Here is a 27888-nt window from a genome sequence, read left to right on the forward strand (position 1 = left end):
GGTCACTAGCGTTTGCCGATGATGTGACAGAAGCGGCCGGATGAATTCTGTAGTGTGCAGGGATATACTTTCTATAAAGACGACCAAATGCAGGAAGGTTGATTGGACGGTGATTCATAGTACAGATGCACAATGATACAAAACAGACGCAAAAGCAACATTCAACAATGGCCGAGTCAGTCACCAAATCTAAACCTGATCGAGCATGCCTTTCACTCGATTATCACATAACTTAAGGCAGAAAGGCACACAAACAAACAACGTCAAAAATTTGAATACTGTCAGGAGAAACATCTATATGGATTTTATACAGTATATTCTGCGTTGGGGAAGCTTTTGTCCCACACAACAAAAACATACCCAGAAGCTTCTTGGGATATGTCATCAATATCAGATCGGTGGCGGTCCCACACCCTGCACCTTCATGCTCACCAGTTCTTAGCAGCTGAGAGACATAGACAGGAACAGCAAGCAGACAGCTCTGTTCTCTGTGTAGTGGCTGAACCAAGTCGCTGCAGTTTAGTGCACATTTACGTGACTAGGAGCCGATCTGCAGTAACCTGATCTGACCACGACAAAGACTATAGAGATGTGCTCCATTCTCTCTGTGTCTGTTGCTGATAACTATTGAATGATTGGAATGCCACGTGATGGAATCCCACTGATGTGATACAGAGAACCTAGCAATATTTTCAGTTCAGAAAACCCCTTTCAAAGAAGGGCAGGTATTGTGACTATATCCCACTGTGGCCTCTAGGGGCCTCCTGGACAAGACCCTTCAAGCAGAGTGTGAATGCTTCAGCATCTCTACACCTGATGTCAGATTTGCCAAAAAAATAAAATAAATAAATAGAATTATAGTGGCACTTTAAGTCATTTTAAACCAACTGATAATGAGCAGGCATAGCAATTCTCTGTGTATCTATGGTAACAGAATCATTGTGCCCAATAACAAAACATATCATTATCTGAAATATGAAACTAATAGACAACAAAAAAATCGTATGCCACGTGGTCTATTCACTTCAGTAATCAGTCATTACAATGTACAAACTTTGATATAAATATTACTGACAAATTGTGACTATACTTGCTTGACAGCTACAATACTATAGAGTCGGGGTCATGACGATTTTTGCTTATCTCAATGAATCATCTACCAGGGAACGACTTTTAAAAGTGAGGAAGACATTTCAAAGACAGTTCAAAGATTTGTAGACAAGTTGAGTGAGCGCTGTAGACAGTGTTTGCCTTTGGCAAACACACCTAAAATGTACAATATTACTTATCTACAGTACATTTAGGGCGCCAGTTTACAACTGTTAAGCTTGCTATTTACATTAGGGGTATGTTGGATAAATCAACGCTTTCCAGTGGTACAAGTCAACCAACTGATATGTATGGTGGTGCCACAATTGCCTTTAAAAGGGGCTCTATCATTAGATTTTCTGTTTTTTAGATAAACATATGCCTGAATAGCCTTTAAAAAGCCTAAACCTACCGCCCTACCATGCACGATGGGTGTTCCGTGCACACCCCCCCCCCTTCCCCGTGTCAAAGCTTGTATACGCCCTCCTCCTTGCGATTCACCGCCTCGAGCCCGGCGGTTTCAATTGAAACCTCACGCATGCACAGTAGCACTCCCTCTGGAGCGCTACTGCGCATGCTCCAGTGCCATTTTCCTGTAGAGAACATCGGCGACCTACTGCGCATGCGCAGCACCCTCGTGTAGTTCTCAGGGGAACTGAGCAGTTCTCTACACAAAAATGGTGTGGGAGCACTACTGCACATGCAAGAGATTTCGATCAAAACCACCAGGCTGGAGGCGGTTAGTCGCAAGGAGGAGGACGTCAAAGAAAAGAGGAGGGCGTGAACAAGCTATCACACGTGGGTGCACGGAACACCCACCGTGCATGGTGCATGATTTGCATATACATTTTAATGGTAATTCAGAAAACCAGGGGGAGGGGGGGGTCTCAAAAAACGATTAGCAGCACCTGAATAGGTTTTTTAAAGGCTATTCAGGCATTTGTTTATCTAAAGACCGGAAAATCTAATGATAGAGCCCCTTTAATGTCAGATTCGGATTCTATTGGTCTAATGAATTTAAGTTGCTGCAACAGTTGTTTGTCTGCAGCTTAGTCCCCCCTCCCATAGAGAACGCATGCATGCAGAATCAAGCAAGATAGATCAGACAAATGAGTGTTCTGCCAACATGTGTACAGCTAGTCTTTGGGCCCTATTGCTCAGGCCAATGCAGGGAAGGCCTATTGCCGATCAATCAGCTCTCGTTTGAAGTGGCCTTTTTCTCAAGCCAATGCAAAATACATAGGGGAGAACATTTGCTAAAGCGAAAATTTGCCCCCCATACATTTTCATTGATTGGTCAGCAGCAAACCCCTGTTGAAAAAAAAAGAAAAATACTGCCAACAAATGATGATATCTGCTAATGCATAAAACATGCTATAACCTGACAAATGAGACTTTGCCGAGTCACAGCTGGCACTTTTACATTGACCAGGTAACGGCTACAATCATTGGTTCCTGAGAACTTGCCTAAACGCCAGTTCGACCTGTAATTGGTCCTTTAGAAGCCAGAAAACTACACCCATAAACATAAAATAGCAGATGATAGTTTTTGCTCTTGACTCATTTCTATAGAGCGGGAAAAATAAGCAGGCACAAGGCATCCCTGATGTTCCTTATAGGAGGCAAACAAAGAATGGTCCATATGAAACCCTTCTCTTCCATGCTACCCATTATGGTAAATATTGGATAGTGCTACTGTTCTGCTCTGTTATATTATGATTATGGTTGAATGATCGGGATCAGAAATGTTCGAATTCTGATCGGCGATCGAGTAAATTTCACGATCACGATCGGAATTCCAATCTCGATTTTTTCCGGCGGGATCGAGGTCGGAGGTTATTTCCCACAATGCTTGGCTACTGGCCAACCATTGTGGGAAAAGCTATAGTATGACATGAGCGAGTACTATTAGAAACTCCTGTTTTGAATAGCACGCACCCATAGGAATGAATGGAAGCGGCCGACACGCAGACTTTGCCGGCGTCCGGCCGCTTAATCTTCTGCGTTCATTCATTCCTATGGATTTACCACAGCCTGCCACTCTTCTACTTCGTCCCTGTTTTACCGTATACTCAACTCTGCTACATCCTAGACGTAGCAGAGCTGAGTATACAGTAAAGCAGGGACGAAGCAGAAGAGTAGATAGATACTATCTACTCGCAAACTTCGCTTAACTTACCTGCGCAGAAGTGCTGCCGCTCCGTTCTTCTCGCTCCTCTTCTGTTAGAGATGCTGGGAGAAGGCGGGGCTTGTGGCTCTCCTAAGCCACAACAAGCCCCACCTACTCCCATCATTTCTAACACACAGGCATGTCAAAGAGAGAAGAGGAGCGAGAACAGGGAACAGATCTGTGCAGGTAAGCAGACACTAGGGGGGGCTAAGTAGCTGGTGGATTTTTTTTTTTTTTTTTTAATTACTACAAAGCGTGGAGTCCAGAAATTGAAAAATTTTTGGACTCCACGCTGTGTAGTAAATAGGATCGTTTTTAAAATCCAATTTTCGATTTAAAAAATCCCATTGACTTGCATTGGGATCGGAAATCGGATTTTAAAGAACGATCCTGAAATTTCAAGAGAAGATCAACCTTAATTAGGATACTGTTGTGAAAATAGTGTTACACAGAGTGATCGACAACTTAGGCCCTGAAAAATGCCACATGAACAAGATGGCTGTATGATATGACTTCAGGACAGGGTCATCAGGACATTATAAAACTCAGATAATGTAATGAACAAAATCTATCAAGTTTATCCTGACCTGTCTGACAACAGCATAAAGTGGTGACAGAGAGCCTGATTCCAGTTTCAGGCCACTTATATTTTGTTTGCTACAAAATCAATATTCATCTTCTATAGCACCAGATGTGACCCGAGTTCCAATATTCATGAGTAGCAGTCTCCACCTCCCCCTGTTGATAGCTTGCTCCCTATACTGGTCATAGGGAAAAAGCTGTCAATCAGTGGTGAGACAAAGCCACCAGAAAATAAATATGGACTCCACCGGACACTTAAAGCATTGCAAGGACTACAGCAGTGGCAGATAACCCATAATTTAATGAGAAGTACAGCAAATAAATAAGTGACCCCACCACTGGAATCAGGTCTCTATCACTACCTTATGTTATCCCCCTTTAGGACAGCATTATCCAGGTGAGAGATTCCCTTTAAAATCTAGATTTAACATAGTTTGACTGCACATCAAGAAGTTGTTGGATCAAATGAAACTTTATGTGAGTGAATGTAATGATGAGATATATATAATATTTATATATATATATATATATATATATATATATATATATATATATATATATATTAGAATGACAATATATGAACGAAATGGAAAACTATACAATTGAGCGGAGTCTCTAGTACCCTGGTTGATCACCTCTGGCCTGGTTACAAGAGGAGATATGGTTGGGCATGGTGGCATACAGATATTGCATCTATGCCTGTAGATCCTTCACACTGTAATACTATGTTCACGTGGAGGAATTTGCCATGGATTGGGGGTGGATTTAGCCCCTGAATCTGGAGCAGAGTCCTCCCGGAATGTGCCTACCATTGTTTTCAAGCAGCAGGACACGGAAAAAAGAAGTGTCCTGCCTGATCTGCGGATCCCGTGGCTTGAAACTTCCTGCTGATTATACCCATTCATCCGGGTCTAATCAGTAGCAGGATACTGTGATGGAAGGCCAATGCACTGCATCAGCATCACATCGTGGCTAGGCAGCAGCAAAAATGTGGGGTCTAGGGGAATTCCTCTTCATTTTCTGCAGTGTGAACATGCCCTTAAGTTACCAAACATGGTGTGCCAGCTGGTCCGATAAAAGCTTGATTGGTGAAAAATTGGCATGCAATTTGTCAAAATAACCATCCCACTTCTGTCAGTCCAGTGATGTGTCCTCTATAGGGTTGAGCCGATCTTGAGATTTCAGGATCATTTTTAAAATCCGATTTTCCAAACATTTTCCATCCGATCCTAATGCAAGTCAATGGGATTTTTTAATGATCGAAGATCGGATTTTAAAAACGATCCTATTTACTACACAGCATGGAATCCAAAAATTGAAGGCTTAAATTTTTGGACTCCATGCTGTGTAATGATTTAAAAAATCCACTTACCTGCACAGAAGTGCTGCCCCTGCCGCTCCACGCTGCTCTCACTATTCTTCTTTCTACTTTGCATGTCTGCAGAGCACCGTACGTGCCCCAGTCTCCCAGGCTAGTGTTACTGATGCTGGGAGTAGGCGGGGTTTGTTGTGGCACGCACGGCACTCTGCAGACATGCGTAGTAGAAAGAAGAGGAGCAACGTGGAGTGGCAGGGGCAGCGTGTCTGTGCAGGTAAGTTGAGCGATCGGGATCGGAATTCCGTTCCCGATTTTTTATTTTTTTTTCCAGATGGGATCGCGAAATTTACTCGATCACCGATCAGGATCCGATCCCGATTGCTCAACCCTAGTCCTCTTCACAGTTTGTCAGCTGGACAAAATGTCTTTAAGGCCGGGGCCCCACAGGTCAGAAATGCCGCAATTTGCCTGTTGCAGAAATACTTTGGGAAAAATTGTGGGTTTTTTTACAGTACAGGCAAAGTGGATGGGATTCTAGTGAATCCCATGGCCACTTTGCGGTAAAAACCACCGTGCGGACAGGTTGAGATTTGAAAAAACAGCGTGGTTTTGGAAATCGCAGCATGTTAATTATACCTATGGAAATGCTAGCGGTTTCCCTGTAAATATAATTTTAACCAAGTCCGCGAAGGAAAACTCTGCAAACTTTCTGTTTAAAGCGCTGCGGGAAGAACGGCAATGTGTTCCCAGTTTTCCCGCAGCGCTTTATTGCTTCAGGTCCTGCCATGGGATTTTAGCCTAAGTGTGATTCAGAGGCATATCTAGTAGTCAGTGGGTACACTACCTAAAACTAGTGTCTCAGAGCATTCACTGGCAAAACCCAGTATGTAATCAGACCATACCTGTAATCATTTACATCTCTGCCTGAGACTTCATTGCATGCTGAGTTTTGCAACAAATCTGACTTTTCTATCTGGGTGCTTTTATTTTGTCAATAAGTGCAAGGACCACTTTTATCTGCATAGCAGTGGCATTGTAGGTGCTGGAGCCTGAAACTTTTCAAAGTACTTGTCTGCACATTATTATTGATTAAGTCACCCATGACTGACATCTCAGGAGTCTTAATACAGATCAATATGAACTTGTAACACTTCCTTCCAGTTGCCCTTTTACATGTTAGATGATAACAGCTAAAACTACTCAATTACACATCATCAGCAACTAATGGAAAGAATGTGATTCTCCCTGTGATTCTACATAGTCAGCATTATTTGGAACATTATAGAAATATTTTGTGTTATTGACTTTCTGTTCCAAACTCTGTGACGCTGCTGAGCTCAAAGCAGATTTTTCATTTCTTGTGTCTTATTTCTTTCTGCTACAAAGTAGCAATATAATAACATGTGTAGTGTGTTCAGTATATATCATCTTTATAACTAGTTGTGGTTTTTTTTTGCATTTGAAAAGAAGCAAAATTCATTTTTGACTCCCCTCCTTCTAAACCCCATAACTTTTTTTTATTTCTCTGCTCCCAAGCCATATGAGGTCTTAATCTTTGCGGGACAAATTTTTCTTCATGATGCCGCCATTAATTATTCTGTATAATGTACTGGGAAGCTGGAAAAAAAAATCAGAATGGGGTGGATTTGAAGAAAAAGTGCATTTCTGCGACTTTCTTACGGGCTTCGGTTTTACGGCGTTCACTGTGCAGCCAAAATGACATGTCCCCTGTATTCTGTGTTTCGGTACGATTCTGGGGATACCAAATTTATATGGTTTTATTTACATTTTAACCCCTTCAAAATCCAAAACAGTGTTAATTTTTTTTTCTAAGAGTCGCTATATTCTGACAGCCGTAACTTTTTTTTATACGTCCGTGTACAGGGATGCATAGGGCGTCTTTTTTTACGGGGCCGAGTGTACTTTTTGGTTCTACCATTTTCGGGAAATGTTATTGCTTTGATCACTTTTTATTCTAATTTTTATCAAAAAAAAAACGGCGGTTTGGCACTTTTGACTATTTTTCCCACTACGGCATTTACCGTACAGGAAAAATATTTTTATAGATTTGTAGAGAGGGTGATTTCGGACACAATGTGTTCTAGGGAATGGGGGCGATTTGAATTTTTAATACTTTTTAAAAATTTTTAGGGTTTTTTTTTTTTTTTGCATTTATTAGACCCCCTAGGGGTCTTGAACCCCAGGGGTCTGATCACTAATGCAATGCATTACAATGCCTTTACAAGGCTCCCGGCTGTCATGGAAACATGACGTCGGCCCTGGAGCTTGACCGAGGCACTAGAGGGGACAGATCGGAGGCATTAGCGCTGGTTGTCTACTGTGTAATGGCGGCCGCCATAGTTAAACACCCGAAATGCGCTGTAATAGTACGGCGGATGTCGGGAAAGGGTTAAAAATGCCGGGAAAATGGAAATCTAAATTTGTTGCAAAATTGTAAAACAATGAGAGCTATGAAGGTGGCCAGAGTTCTCCTCAAGCGGGGCTAAGGGAGATCATCAACGCCAACAACACCATTATTACGTGGCGTCCCAGTGAGCTGCTGGAACAATCACAGGTACAACGCGAGGAAAGAGTTGCCAGAACAATGAATACAGGTGGATCATAGACGCCAACAACACGCAGATGAAGTCACGGGCAGAGGCATATATATATTTTTTTAAAATTTATATACAGTGTATTTATTCATTTAGATTTTATTTATTTAGGCTTAGGCCACGTAGTGAGCTGCAGCCGAAAAATGCATCATGTTTTTCCGCAGTGTTTTTCAAAGAAAGTCCACAGAGTTTTCTTCTGTGAACTTTCTGCTTCTACTATACCGATATGGAAAACATCAGCTTTTCCGTAGGTATAATTGACATGCTGCAGTTTACAAAAATGCAAGCATTACTGAAACGAGAGCATTTTTGCTGCAATTATTTTCCTTCAATGTATGGATAGGATTAGCCAGTATCCCATCCATTATTCAGGTACTGTTTTCACAACACGGGAGTTTAGCATAAAGGAGTGAAATGCCATAAAATAACATTATTATATACCTGATAAATCCCACATCGCTCCAGTGCTGCTGCCTTCATGGTTCCCATTAGTATTTGGCGACGTTCAGTATAAACGTAGAGGAGACAGTATAAAGTTTGCACTGTAACTATCTGGGATGGAATTTTTACTTCTTAAGATGGCAAAGATACTTGTAAAATTCTTCGGCAAGGTCTTCTCCTTCCTGCAGCTGTACAATCTGTGGCGTTATAGAAAATGCTTTAAAACAGGTATTTTGCAAATGGTTAACATACAAATATTTTTGTGAGCACATAAGGCATGCACAGGTATAGAGATGCAATTTGCATTTTTTTTTCTGGAAATTTTTCTCACTGAAATAAATACTGCATTTTTGTATTGCCCTACTGTCAGAAATTTACCAGTAGGGACCCTGCAGGGGAAATAAAACATTACAGAGTGCGCACGGAAATCAGTGGATTGTCTGTGACTCAGAATCTGTAGAGAGAACCTATTTTTGCATACTCTACCATTTAAAGAGGACCTCTTATAGTTTTGGGCACATGCGGTGTTATATACCGCTGGAAATCCGACAGTGCACTGAATTCAGCGCACTGTCGGCTTTCCTGATTTGTGCCCCAGGTGAAGAGCTATCGGTGCCTGTACCGTAGCTCTTTACGGTCAGAAGGGCATTCCTGAGAGTCTGTCAGGAATGTCCTTTTTCCCAGCAGCGCCTATAGCGCTGTACAGTGTGAGCGGGGAGGAACGCCCCCTCCCCTCCTGATAATACTGGTCTATGGGCGAGCACTGTGAGCAGAGGGAGGAGGCGTTATTTAGTGCTGAATTTTCAGCGCTGAAAATTCCGCTAGTGGAAAAAAAAGCTAGCAAAACCCATTGAAATCGATGGGAGGCTTTTTTTTTTTTTTACAGTGCTGAGATTCAGCGCCATTTTCCCCCTGTCTGAATGGACCCTTAGAAGGGTTATTTTAGTCCTACCTTCCTTGTTCTGTTCCTATCCAGTGTTTTTGAATAAAATTCTCTCCGCAGCAAAAGTTTTTTTTTTTTTTTTTTTTTTTTTTTATCCAGACACAAATTCCTGCATGTCCGACTTTGTGTCTGGTAATAAAAAAAAAAAAAAAAAAAAAAAAGGTTTTGCCATGGATAGGCACAAAACGCTCATAGGTGCTCACGGGCGGACACTTTCCAAACCTATTAAAACAAATGGGTTTGAAAGATGGCTGCAGATTTCCGTCTCCTGTCCAGTTTCGGGAAGGAAACGGATACCTGCAAAACAGAGACCGGGGCGCAGATGTGAACGAGCCCTGACTGATATTCTAATTCATCTCAAGGAGCACCAGTGGTGTTACCTCTATGTTCTGAGCGCTGCATCGTCATGGCCTGCATTCTGCCTCCTCCTCGTCTCAGATACGGCCACTTCTTCGAAAATGAATCCTCTTCGCTACACTTTCTTCGTGAATGAGGGTACTGCACAGGTGTAAGACGCTTGTGTAGTTCTAAGGAGCATGCTCAGTATGCTCAGCGCTACTTCGAACTATACGGGCCATACTGCGCTCATTCTTGAACAAAGTGCAACGTAGTTTCATTCTCAAACAAGGGGGCATATCTGAGACGGAGTGCAGAGTGTGGAATGCAGGCCATGACGATGCAGCGCTCTGTGAGCTGAATTTGCATATCAATAAAAAGAAAAAATGGCGGACAGGAACAGAACGAGGAAGGTAGGACTGGAATAGCCTTTCTGCTTATTGAAAAATGCATAGATCTAATGATAGATTCATTTTAAAGTGATTTTCCAGGACTAAAATATTGAAGACACCTCCTCAGGACAGGTCATCCATATCAGATGGCTGGAGGTCTGATACCTAGCACCCCTATTGATCAGCTGTTTGAAGAAACCACAGATTTTAAACACAATGCCTATGCACAGCACCCTCCTTTTTAACATTGTATTGCAACTCATGTGACCAATAGACATGACGTCTCATAACTTGTGAAGCAAATAGATGATGTATGGGAATCCCAGGTGTTGGACTCCCACCAATCTGTTATGAATGACCTAGCCAATGGAGAAAACTTCTAGAAATCCCCTGCAATGCAGTCAGGGATTATGATAAATTAGTTGAAGAAGGCTCCGAATTCTGACCACTCTCCATCGGTTTTTGCACTTGGCAGCAGGCTCTGGAGGATTGCACTACTGAAAAAGGTGATCAATTGCACATTGATTTCCCTGCTGATAACTTCTCGCAGGCAGTTTTTCACAACAAATCTTTCTTTCCATCTGTTTATCTTACGAAAATAATCTTTATATTCACAATAAAATGTGCTTATATTTTCATAAGGATAAACAGCCACTAAGCCGGGCCATACAAATTAGATAGCCACCAGACACCAATGATATCTCCTTATACACATGCATGCTTGGCCTAGCCAACAGTGCATGTGTTCTCAGTATGCGCAAAATATGCAAATATGTTTCCCAGGATGTAAATAGGGAAATACTGCCTCTGTATGCTGCCCTCTATGGGGAGCTCCCTTGAACATCATGCCCGACTTTCCAACAAGCCTTTATAGCAATGATGCAGGATTTTTCCAAGTTAGTATCATCCCAACTGTGGACGGCGCAGTTTCGATCTGATTGGATGATACGGACATGGCAAAATCCTGCATCATTGCAATAAAGGCTTGTTGAAAAGTCAGGCATGATGTTCAAGGGAGCTTCCCATAGAGGGCAGCAAACAGAGGTAGAGTTTCCTTTTTTTACATCCTGAGAAACAGATTTGCATATTCTTGCCATAATCCCCCCACAGTGGAGAGAAAAGGGCTTTGTAAGGCTCCACATAGCTACATGGTGGTCTCTCCCTAAGGAGTGACAATATCTCCATAATGTGTTCTCAGTAGGAAGAGCAGAGAAGGCCACAACCAGAGTCTTATGGCAGCAACTTATCTCCGCAAGGGAATCAGACATGTTGAGACTCAAATATCTGATATTTAATCGCCTCTAAACATCTTCCATTAGGGGAGAGCTGGGACCCCCCTTACCAATTAGGAGATCAGTCACTCTTGCTATATAGTGTCCTTTTCATCAGTTCATGAACCTTTGTGCAATAAGGCTTAACCACCACAATATTTCAGGTGCTTTCCAGAAATGTTAGAAAATATAAATATGGTTGTAAGTGTAGGGCAAACGTTGATGGCTATATTTAGATCATTGCCAAATTGAACCTTAAAGGGATCCTATCATTAAAACTCAATTCCTAACAATTAGGAATAGCCTTAAAGGATATTCTTCTCCTACCCTTAGATGTCTTCTAAACGCTGCTGTTCTGTAGAAATCCCGGTTTTCGTCGGTATGCAAATGAGTTCTCTTGCAGCACTGTGGGTGGTCCCCAGCACTCAAACAGCACTGGGGGCGTCCACAATACTGTGAGAGAACTCTCCAGCGCCGCTTACATCTTCTTCTGGAACGGCCTCTCTTCTTGTCTTCTTCCAGCGGTGGCTTCAAATTTCTAAGCCTCAGGTAAAGCCGACTGCGCTGGCCATATATTGTAAGTGGCCATTTTCTTGTGGCCGGCAGACATGCACAGTCGGCTGCCCAAGGCCTAGAAGTTTGACTGCCTGCACCGGAAGAAGACGTGTGAAGAGGACGTTCCTGAAGAAGATTGAGGCGGTGCTGGAGATTTCTCTCGCAGCACTGGGGACGCCCCCAGTGCTGTTTGAGCACTGAGGACCACCCCCAGTGCTGCGAGAGAACTCATTTGCATGCCGACGAAAACTGGGATTTCTACGGAACGGTGGCACGGAGAAGACATTTATAGGTAGGAGAAGAATAGCCTTTCTTAAGGCTATTCCTACAGGTTAGGGACAAAAAATTGAGTTTTAACGATAGGATCCCTTTAAAGATACTTAGAGGTTCCCAGAGATACAACAAGTAATACTGTCATGGTGGAAAGGATGATATTCACACCTTGTAGGTTTGTTACATAATTTTCTGCAACCGGAAATCTGAATGGTGTTAAGGCAGCTAGCTATGAATATACCTGTACTTTATAGTTCTTTTCTGCCTGCTCAGAACTTCTGGCCTATGTTGGACTGTTCTATTTTGTTGAGGAGAGAGGAGAATTATTCTTTTATACAAGAGTATCCATACATATTCTGTTGCTACCATCAGGTGGTGCTGTACTATACATTGAGGTACATGTCAATAAGCGCATGTCTGTAAGGTGATTTACTTATCAATGGGACCTCCCAGACTGTTGATAGAATACATACCTTGACATAGTAATTGCTTTAATGTGCTGTATATATAGCTTACTGCAGCTGTAACACCTACAGGACAAGATAGAAATAAAATGACCAGTTTAAGGGATAAAAAAAAAAAAAAAAAAAGTATAAAATATTGACTGGATAAATGATTGGTACAAGAACCCCTTAACATTGCTAAAATGTGGGCTCCTACCAATCAGTTAAAAAGGAACTTTCATGTCCTCATGAAATCGTGGCTTAATATACCAATAGAAAGCCAACAGTGCAATGAATTCAGTGCACTGTTGGCTTTTCTCGTATGTGTCCTGGTGCTGGAAGCATCGGTGCCGTTAGTTTTGACACTGATACCTCCCCACGGTCATAAGGGAGTTCCTCATAGATCTGAGTCATCGCTGGGCTGTAAGGAACACCCCCCTGCTAGTACTTGTCCATAGACTTGAAATGGGGTAGAAGGAAGCGGCGCTCCTCACAGCTCAGCATCATTGCTGGGCGGTATGAAACACCCACTGTGAGTATAAGACTGGGGTACTGTCATTGGGGGGGGGTCCTTACAGCCCCGCAAGGATACTGAGCTATGAAGAAAACCCCTCTGACAGTATGGAGATATCGGTACCGAAACTCACTAACTGCTGTCTCCAGCACCGGGACACATACAGGAAAAGCAGTATTGTAGTAGGATCTAAAACCACACCTTCATGAGGACATAAAAGGTGCTGTTTAAATGTGGTCCCCACACATATCAGTGCTGTTTTGTCTGACTCTAATGTGAGGCAGAGTAGCAGAGTTAGGCCGGTTGCAGTACGGTCATCTGCTATGAACTAAAAGCACGGGCTGCACACCGGGGATGTCCTTGTGTGCCGCCTGTGCACGGGCCGTGCTTCCCTTCATTAAATGAAGGTGCCAAAAAATAGGACCTGTCCTATCTAATGCGGCCCGGACTGTCAGCCTGCACACGGGACGGTGAAATTCACGGTCGTGTGTACGGACCCCTAGAAAAGAAGCCAAAGCCAGGAATGGTTACAAAAGGAATGGGAAATATATAGGAAGTTCTTCTACTTCTACCTTCTGCTCAATCTACTCCTGTGTTTGGCTCAAAAAAACTAAATCTTCAACAAAAAAATCCGCGTTTCCGCAATGTGGGGCCTTAGCATAAAGGTGATATAAACTTAGTGTAAAGTTGCACCAGATTTAGGCTAAGGCCCCACTGGGCGGAAAAGCAGCGCTAAAGCCAATGTGGGAAGAACCGCGGCGTGAACGCATTGCATTTCTTCCTGCAGCGCTTTCAACAGAAAGTTCAGAGCTTTCCTCCGCAGACTTTCTGTTACAATTATACATATGGGAAAGCCGCCAGCGTTACCGTAGATATAATGGACATACTGCAATTTTCAAAAGGAGCTTGCCCATGGTTATTTAGAAACAAATGGAAGTTAATGGTTTTATACAAAAATTACACTAGATTCACACCTGCGTTCTGCTTTCCACTCTTCGGATCTGCTTGGGGACCCAAATAATGGAAACTCAATCTGCTTAAAAAGTGGTTACCCAGGGACCCCATAGACTATAATGGGGTCTGCAGGGTTTCTGCCGTAAAAATTCTTGCAGGACTTTTCTCTCCTCATTTTTCAAGTGGGATGATAGACAGAATGCCCAAATGGGCAACAAGCGTAGCCATAGCCTTGTTTGATGACTTGTAAGTGCTACAGGCTTATGGCCATTGAATGATTTGTGCGGGCAGTGCGCGTCAAGCACACGGACCCCATTATAGTCTATAGGGTCCGTGTGCTTTTACAGTGTGTTTGTGTTCCGTTCAGGGGTCTCCATGTGGACTCCTTCCGGAATATAAAAGCAGATGTGAAAAGGGCATTACACTGTTTATTGGCTAAAACAAACAAAAAAAAAAACTTGAAAAGTTTTTTTTGCAGGTTAGAGCAGGTGGAATCAGCGTTTTGCTATTAGAAAAGCAGTTTGTATGTATTAACAAAAAAAATAAATAAAATTAAGTCTTGCCCCAAAAAACCTCTTGTGCTTAAGCTTTTCAAAAGAAAAGGCAATGCATCATAAAAACAAAACTTTTGCTGGTAGATCTAGCCAAAAAGGAGGGGGAGGGGAGATTTAGGAATGGCTGGGGAGACAACAGGAGAGTCCAAGGAAGATAAGGGTAAACACAGATGAGAAAAGGGCATGGAAGTGTTCCTGACGTAGCACGGCGTAAAGTATAACAATAGTAGAACAGTATGACTATTATACAGGAAAATGCAGCTTTTTTTGTTGCAGATTTTGTTTTGTTGAGCCAGGAGTGGATTGAGCAGAAGGTAGAAGTAGAAGCTCTTCCTCAGTTTCTGGAAAAATATCCACAGCGGACACACTGCGATTTCCAAAACTGTGGCAGTTTGCACAGCAACCGCCGCACGGCACCCACAAGGGAAACGACCCAGTGGTCCGGCAACACCCCTGCCACCAAACCAAGCCCCCGAGTTCTGGGCCGCGCCGCCCCACGGGCACAGCAGACACCACGCAGCACCACACTGTGTGAACACATCTCAAAGACTTCACCTTACCATATTGCCCCAGACAGAGGATGAAGAGCTAGTAGGTGGGTCCCTTTTTGCAGTGCTGCTAATTAAAAAACACCTGGGGGGGGGGAAATACAGGAAATGAGCAGAAGACACTGCATACAGCCTGGAAAAAGACTCGGATGGGACAACCCCTTTAATGGGTTAATAAGTACAGCCCTATAGCTTTAGCAGTGTTTGAAGTTCCAAGCATCTTCTGCATTTGTCTATGTGGTGTAGCTTCCTGTGCTTCTATTCTACGACTACCATGCTGCTTTACTCCCTGCCACTCCCTAGCCCATCCACTACCTGCCCTTCCCAAATAACACCCCATCACATCATACTTACCTGACTTCCTGTTTCCTCTTTGCAATGTATCCTGGAGCGCTGCAGGCCTTGCACACTGCCTGGAGCAGGGCCCGACGTCACCAGAAGCAAAAGAAGCTGGGTAAGTATTGCGCCGGCATCCCGGGCACTATTGTGCGTACGTGGGGAGCTGGCACTTTACCTGTGACAATGCTGGGGGGGGGGGGACTCAAACATGCACTAGCGTTGCATGGGACCATCGCCTGAATAACACAATCATTGAAGAGATGGCGTCTTCCATTACGTATTTTATCTGCATGAATCCGATTTTAAAAACGTTTGCGTTTTTGTAAGTCGCAGCGTGTCCTTTATACTTATGAAAACACTTAAGTTTTTCATATAGGTATAAGGGTAAGTTCACACAGGGTTTTTTGGTCAGGATTTTGAGGCCGTATCCACCTCAAAATCCTGACCAAAAAGATGGCTCCCGTTGAAATCAATCCAGAAGACGTTTCCTACGGTACCCGGAAAAAATAATCGAGATGCTCATTCTTCAGGCTGATTTGCCTCGCGATTCGGCCTGAAGACCCTCCCTCCTCCCGACTAGGCCCATTCATTGGGCCTAATACGGTGCGGAGTGTGCGACTGGATGCGGCTACCCGTATTTTGGTCCGGAACCAAAAAAATCCATGTGCACTTACCCTTATAACTATATAAACCTCTGCGGTCTTTCTGTGAAAACAAACTGCTGAAAAAACCATGCTGCGTTTCTGCAATTTTTTTTGCTGCGGCTCGCTACATGGTGTCTTTGGAGACTTGTTTTCTTTCAGCACTTAGAGCGGGTTCACATTAGCTACCGATCTCCGTTTTCAGGTTTCCGTCAGAAGACGGAAACCTGGCAGACCATGTCCGGCCGTGATCGTCTTCTGGTCTCTGCGGCGAAACCGGTTTTTTTTTTGTTTTTTTTTCCCTTTTTCTAACCGGACACAAAGTCCTGCCTGTCTGACTTTGTCTGGTTAAAAAAACCCCAAAAAACGGTTTTGCCGCGGAGAGAACGAAACGTTCACGGCCAGACACTTTCCAAACCCATTCAAATGAATGGGTGTGATAACTGACTGCAGGTTTCTGTCTCCTGTCCAGTTTCTTGGGCAGGAAACTGAAACCTGCAAAACTGAGATGGTGTGAACTCGCCCTTAGGCTGCGTTCACACAGAGTTTTTTGGTCAGGAATCCGCCTCAAAATCCTCCAAAAAACGCCTCATTATACAGTCCTATGTAACCTGTTTTTTTTTTTTTTTTTTTTCTCCCGCTAGCGGAAAAATCCACTAGTGGATTTTCTGCTAGCGGAAAAAAAGAACCGACATGTCCATTCTTCAGGCGTTTTCTGCTTGAAAAATTCAATGCAAGTCAACGAGAGGCATAAAAAACGCTACCGTTTTTTCTGAGGTGTTTGCTGAACGTTTTATTGACAAAAACCGCCTCAAAAAAACGGCAGGCGAATTGTCCAGCTCCCATTGATTTTTTTCAGGTGAAAGACGCTTAAAAAAACCCAAAAAACTCTTCAGGAAACGTTTTTACTGAGCGGATTTTTCCTGACCAAAAAATTCCGTGTGAATGCAGCTTTAGTATGCATTGGATATATATATATATATATATATATATATATATATATATATTAAACTGAGGATTTTCCCATTGTTTTTTTCTGCAGGAAATAAAAAATGTCAGAAAAAAACAAAAAAAATTTAAATTCATATTTTTTTTTTTATTTCTTTATTTTTAAACAGCGTGTGTGATGTATTCCCGAGCAGACAGGGCTGCAGTCTCTTGTAGACATTCACCTGCCAGGACAGGCAGCAGCAGGCGGAGGAGCGGAGTCCGGTTCCAGTCATGCTCTTCGCCGCCGCCGTCCTCCTCCTCCTCCTCCTCCTCCATTCCAGTCAGAGCTCGGGCGGCCGCGCCGGGTTTTCCCGCCCACTGGCAGGCATGGTAATAGAATAGGCTATGTAATTTGACACTTCAACTTACTGTGCTCCCTGCTAGTTGATTCACTTACTCACCCACTAACACTGAGCTCCTTTTACTGTCTGTGGGCTAAAAAGGGACGGAAAGCGCCAGGACTAAGGGGGAGGAAGTGCAGTGCCAGGCGGAGATGTGCCCACCACACCAAGGGATATTGTGCATGTGCTGACGGGGCTGCCAGGGTGCCCGCTCTCCTGCCTTCAGCTGGTAAGTTTCCTCTCCTCACACCTCAATAAGAGGTCCTCACAAACAATGGATCATGGACGGATTGTGCAGGATCCACGTTGTGTATGTCTGTGTGTATACCTCTATCTGTGTGGGCATTCATCACACCAGCCTGCAGAAGGGCACTAGATCCCTGGGCATTGTGCAAACTTGTCACTGGCATCCTGGGCATTTATGGAAGGATCTGATTTATTTTTTTGCTCTTTGTTGTGGTGCAAATGATTGTGAGCTCTGTGGTCAAGCACCCCCTCCTCCTCCCAGTGCATGGTGTGTGTGGTGCAAGGAGGATTAACCTGTGCTGTGCTGGAGGCTTATTGTGTACATGATTATCTATAGGCTGTGGCTGCAGCCTCTCATTGTGCACGGTTGTTTACATAGGACATGCTGCTATTTATTATTACGATTGTCATTATTAGCTTGTTTATGTCCTGCTTCTGCAAATATTGTCCCTGCTCAGGTGCACAATGTAAACCCCCCTGCAATATCTGGATAGTCAGATGTCCCAGTACAAGAGGAGGAAAAGGGATATGAAAAGGAACTCTGCTTTCTTAGCCCTGGGAAGGGGGGAGGAGGGATTCCTATCAGTGTGTGATTTAGCTGCCTCAAGAAATGCTCTCTTTAAAACACTTAAGGAATGTGTATTGTCCCCCCTGCCCCACCACCCCACTTAAAATGAATATACTGTCTATTCCCAAGACAGCAAAAAAAAAAAAAAAAGTTTGCTGCAAACTTTTAAGTTGTAGACTAAATTAAAAGTTGAGTCTAAGAAAATAATCCCCCCCTTGGCCTGCGCTTTCTAACTTTTCTTATACCAAACCAGCTGATAGTGACTGGTGTAATGTCCTGAAAACACTCCCCTGGTGTCTGCAGTCTGTGCCTGAATTTGTTTAACCCTATGTGCCCTGGGAAGCCATTGACTAAAATGCTTGCAATTAGCCTTCTCCCTCCGACCATTGCAATGGCCAGATCTTCCCAAGTTCATCGCTGGGATGAGTCAATCCATGATCTGGTTACTATGTGTAGGGTCGGGGGGCGCTACATTGTTTTTTTGCTAGGTTCTAGCGGTGAATGGTAGTGTATGTGTGGTTTCTATGGTAGGAGACCTCACACCAGAAAGCATTACTTTACCTTATTAGATTGCTGCTGGGGCATGTAATAAAATAATTGTATTCATTGTGATCATGGAAGGCGTCAGTTTAATGATATTCTATTGCTGGTTGTTGTCGTTTATTATTATTTAAGCACGCTGACCTATAGATAATATACGAGATTTGATTGGTATTGTTTTCTGTTTTAATTAAATTTTTGCATTTTTTTAAAATTTTATTTATTAATATTATTATTATTATTGCATACCCTTGGCTCATTTGGTTTTCTGCAGAGACCCATACTGCTCTCCTGCTCAGGTTAACCTCTGCCTATTTGCACCCAGTCCTTGCTGGCGGTGCAGAGATCTAGTAGGTATGATGTACAGTACCACCGTAAGACTGCATTACCGTCTGGTTGAGCAGAGTGGATATTCTTGTGCTTCACTTCATAATCTGCAAAAGGCTTAATGGTTCTGTGGTGCCAAAGGAATTGCTTTTCTCCTTTTACTCCGGTAGACCTCTGTGTAGCTGGTGTTCAGACTGCTTTTTCAAAGCCTTGACATGAGAAAGGAGGATTTAACTTGGCAGCCTGAACAAATGCTCTTTCAGAGGTTTCCAAAGAGATGGTATGAGAGCGGTGAAGGAGAATAACCAAGTATAGTGTTTTTTTTTTTTTTGTTTGTTTTTTTCAATATTTTCAGATCTACTCCAAAGATGTCATAGGAAATGGATATTGATCATTGAACAGAGGCTGAAGGTTCATATGTTATGCTTGTGTTTATATCTTCTATTTTATAGCGCTATTAGACTTTATTTTTCAAAGAAATTGACTTGGTATTCAGGCTTCAACTTTCAGGCCAGACTTATCTGCTGTGTTCTCATCGCCATTGACGCGCTGCACGGATTTTTTTTTTTTTTTAGATGTTGTGCTGGTAGCAAAATTCACATTGACACTAAAGGAAATAATTTCATGGAAATCTGGTTGCATGTGGGCAATTGAACTATCTGTTTTATGGGTTTTACTGTCAAGGGAGCGAATAGAGTTGGATTATTCTCTGTATTGTTTATAGTTGAAAGTTGGGCTGTAAGTATGGCATGCACCTATTTTGGTCAGTGTTTTGCATCAGTATTTGTCATGAGAAATAATAAGGATATGTTGACATGATCTTGTTACAGATGCTGGTCCCAACCTGACCATAGGTCTAATGACCTGGAATGAGAGCATTGGGTCGAGACTTCCATAATTTGAGCGCACGGATGTGGAAGCCTCACTCTTACCTGGATCCATGTTGGAGGCTGTTTATCCTAAAAAAAATTCCTTTAGATTTGACAGGAAGAACAGCACTGCATGCAGATACTATTCCTCCTGTCAAATGATGGAGCCCATTATGGTTTGGTATTGGTGCTGTCCTCAATGGAAACTATGATGCAGATGTGAACAAAGCCTAAAGGCAAAACCAGGATTAATACTATTATTTCTATTCTTATTATCTATGATGCAGATGTGAACAGATCTCAAGCCAAAACCTGGAATGGAACGTGAGCTCAGAAAGATGTTTTGCGTTCAATTCCCCGGCGTTTGGCTTGCAAAGGACGATGCAAAACACTGACCAAAATACGTCCGTGTGAAAGTGACGAAACTGTAACAGTTTCCATAAATATTCTCCTACTCCTACCAGAAAAATAGACAATCCTATAATATATGTTTGGATCCAAACGGGGGAAAAAAAAGGTTCCTATTCCAAAATACTCCAGCTGTTAGACTTATTTTTTTGGATATGTCTATTATTTGGAGCCCTGCAAAATTGAAATTTAGGCAGACTTTTTAATTTTTAGGAACTTATTGAATTTACTTAACACAAAAACTCTCTCTTAAGTGCCTGGCCCAAGTGTAATGTGGACAGAGAGATTCACACGAATGTTATCATTTATTATCGGATGCGGTTATAATAGTTTTTTTTAGTTGTGATGGCTGTACATGAGTTTGCCCTCCTCATAATACTATTTGGCTACTGTGACACTTCCTAAGAGCCTTTGGCCTGGGCTAAGGAGGCTCCAAATTTTTTTTTCCTTCCCCCGACCCCCATTCAGGTTTGGCAGACAGGTTTGGTGCTGTGCCTTTTTGGAGGCCGGGGTGTTTTTGTTTTATTGTGGCATCAATCTTCTGTGGAGAAGGGGGAGGAGAGGCTGGTGTTCACTGAGCACTGATTCAGGTTTATGAATGACAGAAGACTTGTGCTGACCCCCCCCCCCCCTCTTTTTTTTTTTTTTTTTTTTTTTTTTCCTCTTCTTCTTGTGTTCAAGACTAGGATGTTGAAACACCAGCCTCCAGACAAAAGGCACATTGAGCAGCAAGGTCTGCAGCAGAGCACGTGTGACTCGGAGGCTGAATAGGGGGGTTAACTGAATTTAGCAATGTGTTCCCCTGTTTTAATATGCTGTCAAAGAGTAAACAAGCCCCGTATCTCATCTGCATGGTAATGGAGAATACACAACAGTATCCAGAGCCTGTGCTGTGATTTGTTGTCTCGTTAATGTCATATATATATATATATATATATATATATATATATATATATATATATATATATATGCATTTGTGTAGGAAAGGCTTTCCCTTAGTGGACAGCATGTCAGCATCTGCAATTTCCTCAATGTTTACATGTTGGGTACACAATGTTACATTTCTTTTGTATCGCTGTCACGGAACTTGGTGTCTCTTTAACAAATAAAAGAGTATAAGATTTGTCAAAGTGGTTGACTGCTTAACAAAAATTCAGAGTATTTAGCAGAGTGCTGTTCCATTGGTGTGGATAGTAGATACAAAGAGTTGTCCTTGGTCATTGTTGCAGAATTGTGCAGTGCAAAGGGTGAAATCCACGGCAGATTCCCATGTAAGATACAGAAAAACTGGTACCAGGGAAGATGTCCTCACCTAGACAGAGCATTGGTTTCACTTGGAACTGTGTAATGTTTCATTTTTAATGTGTTGGTGTTAAAGGAATACTGAAGACTTGCCACTAGGTTCTTCCATGACATCGGGAAGGTCCCAACAATAGGATTCATTTACAATCTGGGGGCTCTTCAAAAAGGGTCCAAAACAGGATACTGAGATATCCAAAAACTGAAAGAGTAGTCAACGTCTTCTAGAGAGCTGAAAATATAACTTGAAAGCACTAATAAAAGTCCAGCTCGATTTCGGTTGCCTTACTTTTAGAACTACAGACAAAAGGGATCCTAACATAAAAATTACGTAACCCTCGTAGCGCCAATCCTTGCACCAGATCCTTGTAAACCTCTTATGGTGAGGCCTAGCAATCAGGCGACTTATAAATGAAGTTCTATGTAAGTTTGACGTATCAGCCGTTCTAATACTGAACACTTAGCTGAATATATTGTTTAATTTAGTTTACTTTGGCACCGCTATCTCTTCCTCAGTTTGGGATCTTGCATGCTTGAATGGTTTGTTAGAAGGGCATGGCTGCTGTTTTTTTTTTTCCCAGAAATGGCGACACACCTGTCCATGGATTTCTTAGTATTGCAGCTTTGCTCCACTAAAGAGGATAAGACCTGGTTCACATCTGCGGCGGTAGTCCGTTCGGGGGAGTCCGCATGGGGAACGGACTACCGAATGTATTTGCAAGTGGTGTGCAGTGAAAGCACACAGACCCCATAGACTATAATGGGGTCTGTGTGCTTGCCACGAGATCTCTGCAGGGAGCATGCGGACAGGTAAGTACTTCGCACAAGTCATGTAGACAGAAAAGTAGATTGTGGAGATCTCGCGGCAAGCACACGGACCCCTTTATACTCTATGGGGTCCGTGTGCTTTCACTGCACACCACTTGCAAATGCGTTTGGTAGTCTGCTTGGGGGGTTCCCATGCAGACTCCCTTGAACGGATTACTGACACAGATCTGAACCAATGTTTAGGTTACGCTGCAGTACCACAAAATAACCTGAGGACAGGTGCAGCAATTTTTTTTGCAGAAAGTAGGCAATTTTTATTTATTTTTTATTTTTTATCCTGGAAAGACAATTTTAATAATTTGAGATCCCAAACGGAGGATCAGATTGCAATGTCCGTGTAAATATTGGGTCCTGTGTTGTATAGTATGTGTAGTCGTAGGGTTATTTCTATATCCTAGTACACAAGATGGTTCTATAACTTAGATATTGGTGCAGTCGATTCTGATCTCAGGCCTACTGCCAGTGTACTGTGTATATAATAAACACTTACATAATTATTAATAATTTCCTATCCATTCTTACATAAGTAAATAGTTTGTCAGGAACTTCTTACCTCGTGACATTTATAGGTCTCTGAAAGTGAAGTAAAGGTTGACTCATAGTAAAACACCTTGGAAGAATTGATATGGTAATAGTTACGTATTTAGTAGCACCTTGCATGTTTATTCTAGTGCCTGTTGTATTAGACGAGCAGAACCCCCCTGTGTTTGTATTATATATTAGCTTATAATGTACCTTATAAAGTTATAGCCTGCAATATCCTATACTACCTTATGGAGATATATTTCCCTTAGGGTTGAAGGATCGGGAAAGATCGGATCCCGATTGTCAATCGAGCAAATTTCACGATCGGGATCGGCTGGAAAATGATCGTAAATCGGATTTTAAAAACAATCCTGAAACATATACATAATACATAATTTCCCTAGATGCAGAATACAGTGTCACACCACAGAACTATATGGCAGCACGTCACTTTTGTCCCATCTATGATGGTGCACACGCTTACAGTGTATTATAGGTTTGCTTGTGCACCAATAAAATCCATTGGTCGAGTACTAATGCGTCTTTGATAAGTTGATACTTATAAAATCACACAGACAAATATGATGTAATATGATAAAATATGTAAATAACCTTTCACACCACCTGCCTTTTTGTCTTGTCAATATCTAGGTATGGTATTATGACTTGTATGTGCTGTGTGATAAATCAATCTTTTCTCGGCGGTTATATTGTCACCCAGTTCCTCCATAAAGCATTGAATTCTCCCAAAAATATGCTATAATGCCAATTTTTTTTTTCTCCAAAAAATCCAAGAGGAGAAAAAAACTTGGTTTAGGCAAACTATAAATTATATAATTTTTTTTTTTTTTGCAATCTTTAATATAGTAACATAGCTCGTACAGTTGAAAAAAGACCTCCATCTATTGGGGTCAACCAGCGGATGGGAGAGGGCAAGACTGATGCAAATAAGTTTTCTATACATTTCCATAGGCAGCAATGTTATTTTGCCCTAAAAAGGCATCCAATCCTTTATTGAAGCAGTGGGGTAGGCTATTCTGAAGATTAAACCTTTTTTTTTCCGCCAGATGGAGGGAGTGCGCCAGATGGCTAAGGGCTGGTTCACACTAGCGTTTGTGTTCTGTCCGGAAGGAGTCCGCATGGACACCTCCAGGACAGAATACAATCGCAATTGCAAGGGATGTGCTGTCAAAGCACATGGCCCCATAGGCTATAATGGGTTCCGTGTTCTTGTCACGCACTGCCTGCAAGAATCATTCGTGCGTGGCAAGCACACGGAGCCCATTATAGTCTATGGGGCCGTGTGCTTTGACAGCACAGCGCTTGCAATTGTATTCCGTCCGGGAGGTCTCCATGCGGACTCCTTCTGGACGTAACACAAACGCTAGTGTGAACCAACCCTTAGAGTCTATTGATATATGACAGGTTCTATTATTTTACGTATTTGGCACCTAGACCCTAAAAAAAAAAAAATCTATTCTGTGACTAGCTTCATTATTTTCTTTTGGCCATGTTCTGGCCTTTAAAAAATAAATAAATTAAAAAAATAAATAAAAACAAGACAAATGGGCAGCACATAGGCTCTATTCCCATCTGGGTTGGAAGCTCCAGCAGGAGCCTCTGATGCCGATTCCGTCCACCTTAGGCTGGTCTTACACGACCGTAATGCATTTGCGGTCCGCAAGTTGCTGATCAGCAACACTAGTTGCTGATCATCAACTTACACTCTGCAGATGTCCGTGAGCTGTTGCACTCGCCCATAGAGTTCTATGGGCGAGTCCGTGCAGTGCCGTGAATTGCGGACATGTTCCAAAAAGTGCGGACCTCGGTTGCGGCCCGGCCACACCACGGATAAAATATCCGGTGGTGTACGAGGCCGCATTGACTATAATGTGTCCGCAAATGGTCCGCAATTGAAAACCCTCAATTGCGGACCATTTGCGGACTTAAACTACGGTCGTGTAAGACCTGCCAAAAAGACACAACTTTGTAGCATTTCGGACACCGTAACAATTGTTATTTCAATGAGTGGAATCCAGTAAGACAGTATTGGGGTCCTTTGTGGTTGAATTGGCACTGTCATAATTATTATTATTATTTTTTTTTTATTCCTGTGTTGAAGTGGTACAAGAGAAATTAAGTGTGCAAAATTTTAAAAATTGTGAATTTTGGACATCTTTTGCCAACAGATTTACTACAATTTTCACCAGAGAGCTGGCGCTGGTTATAGCTCGTGTAAAGTCAGTTATGGAACATGGGACTTCCTGAGATGTTCCAAAATGATTAAAGGGACATTCCAGTGTAGCTGAGAATTTTGACAGGTGTAGTACTTGCCAGTCTTTAATCTACCCCACCAGTGGTGTAACTAAGGTCTTGTGGGGCCCAGTGCAATCTTTTGTCTGGGGCCCCCTACCTCATTCCTCTTAATAGTGATGGTTACGGGTGCTAAGGTAGTGTGGTTAGGGTAACCTGTGGGTCTCCTTGGCTTATGGGCCAGATGGAAGCTGCAATCTCAATACTGATGCCAGTGCTTATGGGCCCCGGAGTGACTGCACCCTTTGCACCCCCTCATTAAGCCCCAGTACCCCACAGTTTGCAAAGGCCTCATGCCATTCTTGAGCACTATTCTGGATTGCCTGTTGTTACGGTGTATACACTCAGACTTAATATAGACTTTAGAAGACTAGTATACCCTTTAACAAGTTCTAGGAACTCTCCCTAGCAGAGGTGATACCCGGATATGTCCAGCTTTGGTAAAGGCACATATGAATGAAGCCGTAAATGTGCAGTGTTCTGTATACTACCACTATAGTGTATAAAATGGTTTACTATTACAAGTCCAGGCAGGGTCAGTGGTCATCTTGGGCAGGTCTGTATACCCTCCTCCTCCCCCTAGCCTGCGGTGTTTCTCCCCTGGGGAAATCTCTGAAATCTGACCCTGTAACCAGCTGTCTGTTGTGTGGCTGAGAATCCGGTCTCTCTCTGCTTCTTTACTCTGGTTAGGGCCAGGCTGTGTCATGCAAATAACATTGCTTTTTGCTTCTTGGATTACACTTCTAATGAAAGGACTTAGGTGTGACCTCTCCCAGCCTCAAAACACGTATCTGGCCTCTGTGGTCAGTCACCTGCACCCCTGGGCACCAACCTACATCTTGTCTGTATGTCTGTGGCCGGCGGTCCGCTATGTGGTGTTGGTTACATTTACATCTGAAATCCTATCAAAGATGATAAAACAGACACTTTTCTGTATAAAATGGACTTGGAATATAGTGATCGTATAGCGGCAGACCTCTTGTGCATATGTTTTATAAACCTATTTAGTAAGTATATATTATTTATATAGCACCAACCTATACAAAGGGTAGTCATAAAGTACAGGGGAAATAAGACATTACAGAGTAATAAATCAGTTCACACAATAGTTGTGAAGGTCCTGCTCACGAGTTTACAATCTTTGAGATAGAGGAAGCGTATCCCATGATGTTGTTACAACGTATTTGTACGTTTCATCATTATGGATACAAAGTATTGGTATTATTAGTGTTCTTTCCGTTACTTGTCGGGTTTGATTCACACTATCTTATGTGTTTTCTATTCTGTGCTAGAGATATGTCCCTATTGGTGGGGGAGGGGTGAGATGATGCCTTATGCATTGTTCTGTTTCCTGACGGGAAGCAGAATCACATTTGTGACCTTTACATCCATCTGCAGGGAGAGACTGTGTGGCCTCCTTCACTAACATGGCCAAGAGAAACCGCTAGAGCTTCTTGTAAGCTGCAGCACTGGAATATATGTCTTCCTGCTGTGCACTAGTGATTGTTATTATATTGTATATCTTCTACTAGAAACAAATAGACTCATTTAGGTAAATCCGATTCTAAACCTATGAAGCAATTCTAATACAAGTCTCTTTATGGATTCCCTAAAGCAACAGGCAAAAGCCTGCTAGTGCATTGGAGGCAGGCCACATTTACTTACCTATAGCTGTAATGCAGATGGAGTCCATCATGGATGTAGGGGATTCAAGAGGAGAACTGAAGCTCTTGTGGCTGTGTGTTGGCAAATCTGGTAAATCAGGCTCCGCCCCCAAAGCACTTGCATGCCCATAAAAAGATGATTCTCACTATCTCTTCCTTGAATTTTATGTTTCTGCTCCTATTCCAGTGTCTCTTGACTTTCCATCTCTTGGGTATAGGAGCTAATGATTTCTAATAGTTTGGAGGTGGCTCGACATCTGGAACCTCCACTAATATGAGGTTTGTCCAGTTCTAGTCTGCAACAGGCACCGTATCCGCTCCAGCCTCTGCACCCTCGCAACACAAAAGCTAGTTCATATGTCCTTCTGATTATATGTCATGGATATAGCATGCAAGTTCTTCCAGATAAGTCTATTGGTCTCATTGCATTGCAATGGTCCATAAGAATGCGTCATGACATCACATTTTTATATGTTTATATATACTGTACGCTTACTCTCTATATATAACCTTTCCTTAAGAAATGATTATAGAGTGCAGCCTCTTGCCAGTCCAGTTCTTGGTGATTATGTGAAAGTTAACTTGTGGCCAGGATGTCTCCGCACGGTGGAATTTATTCCCTGTTTGCACAGTAGACTTATTCATGGATTGGTGTTCTACCTGCAGGTTTTCTCTTCTTGGTGCACTGCTTGCTCCTTTTATGTGTGTTTTGCTCCTGTGTGTTATCTTCCTGCAGCACAATAGGTTCTGGTTAATGTTTAAGGATCAGGTAACTCATTCATTGCTAGGCTGCAGTAAAGGAAGTAGAGCTGCTTGGAGCCGCACACTTGTGTCTAAAGAATGTGCCATGTCTCCGTTCTGTAGTGGGGTGCTGAGATGTCTTGGTTAAAACATAAAAACTAGTTTGCCTGTTATAGATTTAGTAAGCTCTGCAGTCTACTGTATTCTGTTATCAGCCATTTCCGGCCGGAGAGGGGTTTAGCTGGCTGTAC

The 27888-nt window shown here is 42.6% G+C and overlaps 2 protein-coding genes across 4 annotated transcripts in view; both read left to right on the forward strand.

Annotated features, from left to right (window-relative positions):
* Window positions 1-27888, forward strand: part of RPS24 (ribosomal protein S24) — a 253575-nt gene that overhangs the window by 218011 nt on the left and 7676 nt on the right. The gene's annotated exons all lie outside the window — the stretch shown is intronic.
* The window catches only part of ZMIZ1 (zinc finger MIZ-type containing 1), a 203037-nt gene continuing 192440 nt past the window's right edge, over window positions 17292-27888 (forward strand). For all 3 annotated transcript variants that reach the window (XM_075257928.1, XM_075257929.1, XM_075257930.1), the window contains exon 1: window positions 17292-17538. The gene's annotated coding sequence lies outside the window, so the exon portion shown is untranslated. The remainder of the gene's footprint in view (window positions 17539-27888) is intronic.

Source organism: Leptodactylus fuscus, chromosome 10, assembly GCF_031893055.1.
Source record: "Leptodactylus fuscus isolate aLepFus1 chromosome 10, aLepFus1.hap2, whole genome shotgun sequence".
NCBI classification, from domain to species: domain Eukaryota; kingdom Metazoa; phylum Chordata; class Amphibia; order Anura; family Leptodactylidae; genus Leptodactylus; species Leptodactylus fuscus.